The following is an 8059-nucleotide window of genomic DNA, read 5'->3' as shown; positions in this document are numbered from 1 at the left end:
TTGGATCTAAACTCTGCAGGACATCGGCCCTCCAGGACTGAGTTTGGGCACCCCTGGTATAAAGGCTTGTTATGTCCAAAGTTAGTAATAAAGAAGTTTCAGGTAAACCGTTTAGCTCAGAAATCTTATTAATAAAAGTCAGACGAGTCCCTAATGTAAGATGGTAACAACTGAACGAAAGGTTTAATAAAGAAATCAACATATTGTGATAAGGGAGATAAAAGAGAATTAGTCTGTGCCACAATGGGACGTCCTGGAGGATCAATTAATCTTTTATTGATCTTAGAAAGAGTATAAAAAACAGGCTTAATAGGATGTTGGCAGTATTAAAAAAACATCTAATTCAGACTGTGTTATCCAACCTCGTGTTTTAGCATTCTTTAAAAAAGATAATATCTCAGACTGATACATACTAGTAGGATCATTAGGTAGTTTCACATAAAATTTTGTATTTTGTAGTTGCGAGAGAATTTCATGTTGATATTTGGACTTATCTTGGACTACAATCGCTCCTCCTTTGTCCGCAGGTTTTATAATAATATTCGGGTCATTAATCAATTCAGTCAAAGCTTTTTTCTCATTCAATGAAAGATTATGAGAGAATCGATTACTAGAAGCGCACGTTTTCATCGCATCTTGTTCAACCAAACGACAAAAGGTGTGAATGGTATGATTAGAAACATTTGGACAAAGAGTACTTTTAGGTCTAAAGGGCGTACTCAAAGAAGAAGAAACGGAGGTTGATTTAGAGAAAAAATATCTTAATTTTATCTGTCTAAAACATTTAAATAGATCCACTTTTAAACCAAAAAGGTTTATACCACTAGTCAGAACAAATGATAAACCTTTTGACCCCAATCTGGTCAGTTGAGAGTTCTTTTTTGGAAATGTTGATTACCGTTTCTTTGAGAAGCTCCGAGTCCACGGTCGTAGATTTCTTTGAGGCCCTTGAGCCTCTACGACATTTCTTCTTTTTTGTGGTCTCCGTAAAGGAGCTCGTCTGTCCAAAAAAGGGGGCAAGGTATGTGTACTGGAGTCACTGTCCATGGTAAACTCGCTCTCCGTAGAATCACTCTGTCCAGTGCCTCTCGTTCGCCTCCGAAACCGTGATGTAACCCTAGATGATCCCCGAGCTGTTACACCGTTCTCCTCTGTAACACTGTCTCCAATATTAGAGGTGATAGTCGCTGGTCTAACATCCCAAGGATATACCTCATTCCGAAGATAATCCTCCGTATCTCGTTTGTATTTCTTGAACTTGATCTCCTTCAGATTCTCACTGTATTTCTCCGTGGATAATTTGATAGAAGTCAGGATGGAGTCAAAATCAACGGGGGATGTCACCTTCATTTTCTCTTCTAATGAGACAATTTCTTTGTGGATCTCATTAGCATCAGCAGATACCTGTTCCACAATCAGTAGCATCAAATCCATGGAACACTTGTTAAGAATCTCACTCCATCTCTTCAAAAATGAGTTGTTTTGTTTGTACAATGTCGGCGCTTTTGGGATTCTCAAACCACGTGGAATTCTCTTATTCCTCCAATATTCGCTCAATGTAGAGCCATGCATTTTAAGACGTGTTTCTTTGTGGTATAGTCTCTCAAGTTGCACTCGATGTTCATCCTGTGATAACTTGAAATCAATGTCCTTTGTAGGAAAGAGAATCTTTTCCGCATCCTCTTGTGTAAAAGTCAATGTGTTGGCGCAGTTATCGGTCATATTATTAATCTCTTGAAATGAAGTCATGTTCTTTTCTTTGCAAGCATCAGGGTGCGTAGAGACCAAACAACTCAGTCGACAAACTACCAAGTCCGACATTGATTTCAAGTTATCACAGGATGAACATCGAGTGCAACTTGAGAGACTGTACCACAAAGAAGCGCTTCTAGTAATCGATTCTCTCATAATCTTTCATTGAATGAGAATAAAGATTTGACTGAATTGATTAATGACCCAAATATTATTATAAAACCTGCGGACAAAGGAGGAGCATGATCCTCCAGGACGTCCCATTGTGGCACAGACTAATTATCTTTTATCTCCCTTATCACAATATGTTGATTTCTTTATTAAACCTTTCGTTCAGTTGTTACCATCTTACATTAGGGACTCGTCTGAATTTATTAATAAGATTTCTGAGCTAAACGATTTACCTGAAACTTCTTTATTACTAACTTTGGACATAACATGCCTTTATACTAACATCTCACATGAGAAAGGACTCAGTGTCCTTAGACATTATTTTTTGTCACGTGGTGATGCCATTCCACCTTCGGAGTTCCTAATCGAGATGGCTTCATATGTTTTGAAGTACAATTATTTCAATTTTGATAAAGATTTTTTTCTTCAGATTAGCGGTACAGCTATGGGGTCGATTTTTGCCCCAAATTATGCTAATTTGTTTATGGGTTACTTCGAACATTGTTATGTATTTGATGCTCAAAAAAATCCTTTTTGTTCACGTATTGTCAAATGGTATAGGTATATTGATGATATATTTTGTATTTTTTGGGGAGATAAAAATGAAGTTGAAGAGTTTGTGTCGATTCTTAATAACTTTGAGGAAGATTTGGAATTTACCTTGGAGTTTAACTCGTTGAGAGTGCATTTCTTAGATATGCGGGTCCAAAAAAATTATGATAAATTGATAACGGCTTTGTACACTAAGGACACGGATCGTAATACTTTGTTACTTGCAACCAGCTTTCATCCAACTTCTTTAAAAAAGGGACTTCCTAAGAGCCAATATTATAGATTGAGGAGGATTTGTTATTCTGACGAAGATTTTATTGATAAATCGTTAATCATGAAAAATAAGTTTTTGGATAGGGGTTACCCTTCTGAATGGATTGAAGAAGCGTTTAATAGTGCATTTCAATAGACACGTTCTGAGTTGTTAAAAAAGAAAACAAAAAAAGTAAAAAAATAAAAATAATAATTTTACTTTTATTACAACGCATAAGTCTTATCTTATGAGATCGATTTTTAAGAAATATTGTTATTTGTTGTCCTCTGACCCGGAGATGGGTACCATTTTTCAGCATCCTCCTTTGATTGTGTATAAACTTTCCAAAAATTTAAAAGATTCTTTGCTACATGCTCGTTTTCAGACGGATACTCCTGATTCTTCTCAGAGATTACTTAGCCCTATACCAAATGGTAATTATCGTTGTGGTAATTGTGCTCAGTGCAATAATACATCAAAACCTTTTTTTTTGTCATCCAAGAACTGGTAAAAAATATAGAATTAACTCTGTTATTACCTGTGTTATTTGATTCGGTGTCCTTGTGGTTTAGGTTATGTTGGAAAACATCAACTTAAAGAATTAGTGAACACAAGAGTTCTATCAGGAGAAAAGATATGAACTATCCAGTTGCAGCTCATTTTCTTGCCTTAAATCATGATGTTTCTACCTTACGGTTTTGTGGTATTGAAAGGGTTAATGTGCCACCTAGAGGTGGCGATATTGAATTGCTCTTACATCAACATGAACTGTTTTGGATCTTTACCCTTCAGACATTGTCACCTAATGGCATGAATGATGAAGCTTTATTTAAAGTGATGTTATAATGCAATCTGGGCCTGATGTATGTGCTAGTATGTATGCACAGGATATGTTTATATGTACATGAAAGTTTTTTTTTTTTTTAAGTTGATGTACCTATTGCGGGTTGTTATTAATCAATGGATCTTTACAGCGATTGGTCATGAATTCATGACATAGATAGTGTGCGGGATTTGTTTTTTGCTTTTTCGTTTTTTGACCTGGCTGGTCTTTGCCTCCAATGCACCTATCTATTGTCGTCAGGTGTGCGGAGTTTAATTGTTAATTGGTTAATTATATATTTTTTAAAAAATAACTTGCTACGTGTACTGCGTTAGGCTAACCGAGACTTGTCACAGCACTTACATATTATTGCTCTTTTGTTGGTTTGATTGCTATTGTCCTCATTTAAGTAGCTTTGGATAAAAGCGTCTAGTATATGATTAAATGTAGATGTTAATTTGCCTGAATCTGTATAGAATTGGGGACCATTGTAGGCATATTTGGAATGTATTTTTGTATGTAAACCCATGTGTTAATGAAAAACAAATGAGTGTTTCAATAATTGATGTCAGGTAAGTGAGGAGGGTGAAAAACACAGAAATAGATGGAAGACCAGTGTAAAAATGAGTGCGCTTGTCATCATTTAAAATAAAATTGGACAGACTGACAAACATATGATCTTGTAGTTGTTTTTCTTGAGATTCCAGTTTCTTCTCCAGTGAAGCCATTTTTCTTTTTAATTCAATGTTTTCATTCTGTAGCTGGTCAATGTCTGCCATTGACAGATCTGTACCCACAGCAGTGCATCCTTCTTCAGGGTCAGCCTGTGTGACCTCTAAGGAAGGTGAATCCATGGGCTCAACCACAGATGATCTCCTCTGACTCCTCTGGTATCGCTCCAACTTCTGTGAACCATCAGTGGTGTTTTTGTGTGCGAATATTGATGGAACATAATCTGGATGGCATTGGTCCACTGATGGTGCACCTAAAATAAAACAAGTGACAGGAACTGTTAGTGTTGACAGTATTGCACCTTGCTGAGCATCATACATCCTTTGCATAATCCATACATTTTCTGGTTACATGCACATTTTTGTGTAAAAAATTCATTCTATGATATTGCTTAAAAATGAGCTTTATTTTGGTACAAGTGGTTTCCCCAAATTTGAAAGTGCTGCACAAACAATTAATATTTTATCTATTGTGCAGAGACTGTCATCATTTCTCCATTTGACTGAACATACTGACTGGCAGGGTGTTCCGCAGAATTCTGAATGACTTCAATTTTCCTATGGCCCTTTCCACATGGATTCTCACTCGTGACATTTTTCTAGAGTGTGTCACCTCTAATCCTGTCAATTGTTTTCTTCCCTTTGTAGATGCTGGTACATGAAGACGGACACATTTGTTGGCAAAATATTCAGGAAAATTGAAGCCTCTATCAGCCATTACATGGTCTCCTTGTTCAAGAAGGCCAATCAACCCAGAATTTTTTGTTATAATTTTGTCGCTAGCACGACCACCCCAGACTTTTGATAAAAATGTAATAGCTCCTGTTGGACTAATACCAACAAGGAACTTCACAGTATTATGTGATTTGTAGTGGGAGTATGTGATTGCTCGTGCTTGCAAACTAGTTGGCCTCTCAGTGAACACTTCAGTACAGTCTATTATACATCTAACTTTTTGGAAACCTGTAGTCTTGAAGAGGGTGGGGAGATTTCTTCTGATTTCTTTTCTGGATGGCCACCGGACAAGGCATTGTAATTCTTTAGCCATCACATTGAGCCATTCATGAAAGATGTTTGAGACAGTTCCACAACTCACTTTGAAGCGAAAAGCTAGGTCTTGATGAGTTAAGCCTAGACGAAGCTTCATCAGGACCACAAGAAACTGCTCGGGAAGGGTAAGTATGGTTGATGATGCATTCCATATTGATGTCAGGTAAGTGAGGAGGGTGAAAAACACAGAAATAGATGGTAGACCAGTGTAAAAATGAGTGTGCTTGTCATCATTTAAAATAAAATCGGACAGACTGACAAACATATGATCTTGTAGTTGTTTTTCTTGAGATTCCAGTTTCTTCTCCAGTGAAGCCATTTTTCTTTTTAATTCAATGTTTTCATTCTGTAGCTGGTCAATGTCTGCCATTGACAGATCTGTACCCACAGCAGTGCATCCTTCTTCAGGGTCAGCCTGTGTGACCTCTAAGGAAGGTGAATCCATGGGCGCAACCACAGATGATCTCCTCTGACTCCTCTGGTATCGCTCCAACTTCTGTGAACCATCAGTGGTGTTTTTGTGTGCGAATATTGATGGAACATAATCTGGATGGCATTGGTCCACTGATGGTGCACCTAAAATGACAGGAACGACAGGAACTGTCAACACTAACTGTTCCTGTCACTTGTTTTATTAACTACTACATTGAGGTGTGTAAAATGTGTAAAATTAATGTATACAATGTTATCTACGTGTGTACCAATAAATGTAGATAATTCATAACTATTGCAGGCTTGTTACTGGTCAGCCAGCTAATATCTGTCGCTTATCATGAGTTTGTTACCTGTAACGAAGTGAGTGTTACAAATCCTTGAATTCTTGCCTGGCAGCCAAGCCTCTCTTCGCACAGCGGTTATCCATGCTTGCCGTCTCGTCTGGTCTTTAGGAAACCGAAACATTTTTATTTTTGACAAGGCGTTTGTTCCAGAGGTCAGGTTGCATCTCACAGCACAACAAGCTGAGCCCAACTTCGTTCTACTCATCACCTTATCTTTAACTGCGTTTGTAGTCGGCGCCATATTACTAGTGAGACCACTGATCCATATATAATGACTATATAATGTTATACAATTATAATATAATAATAATTATATATTACAATATAATTATAATTATTATATACAGTGAGTCTGACCGATAAACAAACACAGACCGGAAGTTAACTTAGGGCCAGACGCGTGACCATGGCAACGCGCGTGCGTTCGATGAAACCGTCTATATCACATTATATCTTCCAATATATTCACATATATTTTAGTTTCGTAAGGGTTGAATGTGTCCTCACCTACAGACACATAGTAAACAGGTAGACACATATCCGCCATAAACCAAGTAAACAATGAGTAAAACAATGATAATGTGTGTAAGGAAAGCAGAGCCAGATCCAGTGCCAGCGCAGCACTGATGAGGGGGCAGCTAAAGATCCTAAAGGAGGCGATTAAGTAGCAAAAATTATCCCAACTAAAAAACATATGTGGCCCATTCGTGTATTTGTTGGACCGTAAACAAACCAGTTTTTGTTCACTGATAAAGTTTTGACTGTTTCCGGTATCAGATGAGGGGCAGTCATGGCCTAATGGTTAGAAAATTGGACTTGTAACCCGAAGGTCCTGGGTTCAAGTCTCAGTACAAGACTGAAGAACAAACCCAGTTCATTATGCAGATTTCTTGTTTTCTCCTGTGTATTGGTTAGCAGGGTGCTAAGAGTGGTATACTTTGGTTTTGTTTCTTTGTTCCAGGTAAGCTGCCTAAAGACGAGTTAGCAAACATTTTCTGTTTGTTGTTTTGGCCAATAAGCCCACTATGTCCGTGCTATTGAGTTGTACATAAAGAGGAACTTCCCTACGTTAAATAAAAATATATTTTCTTTGTTATATAAGTGCCTTCGGGTGTGTTTGTGGGAGCGGGAGGCTGGACTCTGGGTGACGCTCGTTAAGAAGTGTCACCCTTCATGTTATGTACAGAGCTTTAGTCTTTGCTACATAACAATCACATAGGCCAACATATTTGAAAATCTGACATTCAGGAAATAAACACATTTTAGATTACTAGATACAGTATGTCTTAAGCCAGGGACACACTAAGCCGACGGTCGGCCATCGGTGAGCATCTGTCAGGCTAGTTTGTGTTCCATTCGTCGGCGGTAGTTTGCCCGATATAACATGTTGAATTGGCTTCGGGACTGTCGGCGAGAGAGAGAACTCTGATTGGATGTTCAGTTTAGGGAACGAGTCAGTGGCTACGTTTACATGCACAATTTTTGGTTCAATCGGACTGAATTCATTCCGATTGATGAATCTGAATGTAGTGTTTACATGAACGCTAAAGAAAGTGATCGGGTTGATATGTGCGTTTATATGTCACAAGCCTCAATTCGGAATTGATTTTTTTTTTTACATGCGCACACTGCACACACATAGAGTTTCTCACTGTTTGCACATAACAACCACTCCTACACAGTTTCTTTATTTGTTTTTAACAGCAGAATTAATATTTATCCATTTATGGATAAATATACATATAAACCGCTGTGCCGTGCTGCTCATATTTATCACACAGTAAAAATGCCCCTCCCCGTGCCCAAAACGGGTTGCCTGTGGATGAGAATCCAAAACAAGGACTGGTGGGAGGTTGTCCTGCTCCACTGCACAGTTGCATGGTTTTATAATGACAGGACATGCATTTATACAACACTTTATTCAAAAGGAAGAACCGCTCGTTCTGCG

This window comes from Sinocyclocheilus rhinocerous, unplaced genomic scaffold (genome assembly GCF_001515625.1).
Source record: "Sinocyclocheilus rhinocerous isolate Xijiao unplaced genomic scaffold, SAMN03320098_v1.1 scaffold2886, whole genome shotgun sequence".
Lineage (NCBI taxonomy): Eukaryota > Metazoa > Chordata > Actinopteri > Cypriniformes > Cyprinidae > Sinocyclocheilus > Sinocyclocheilus rhinocerous.
This window is presented reverse-complemented; position numbering follows the sequence as displayed.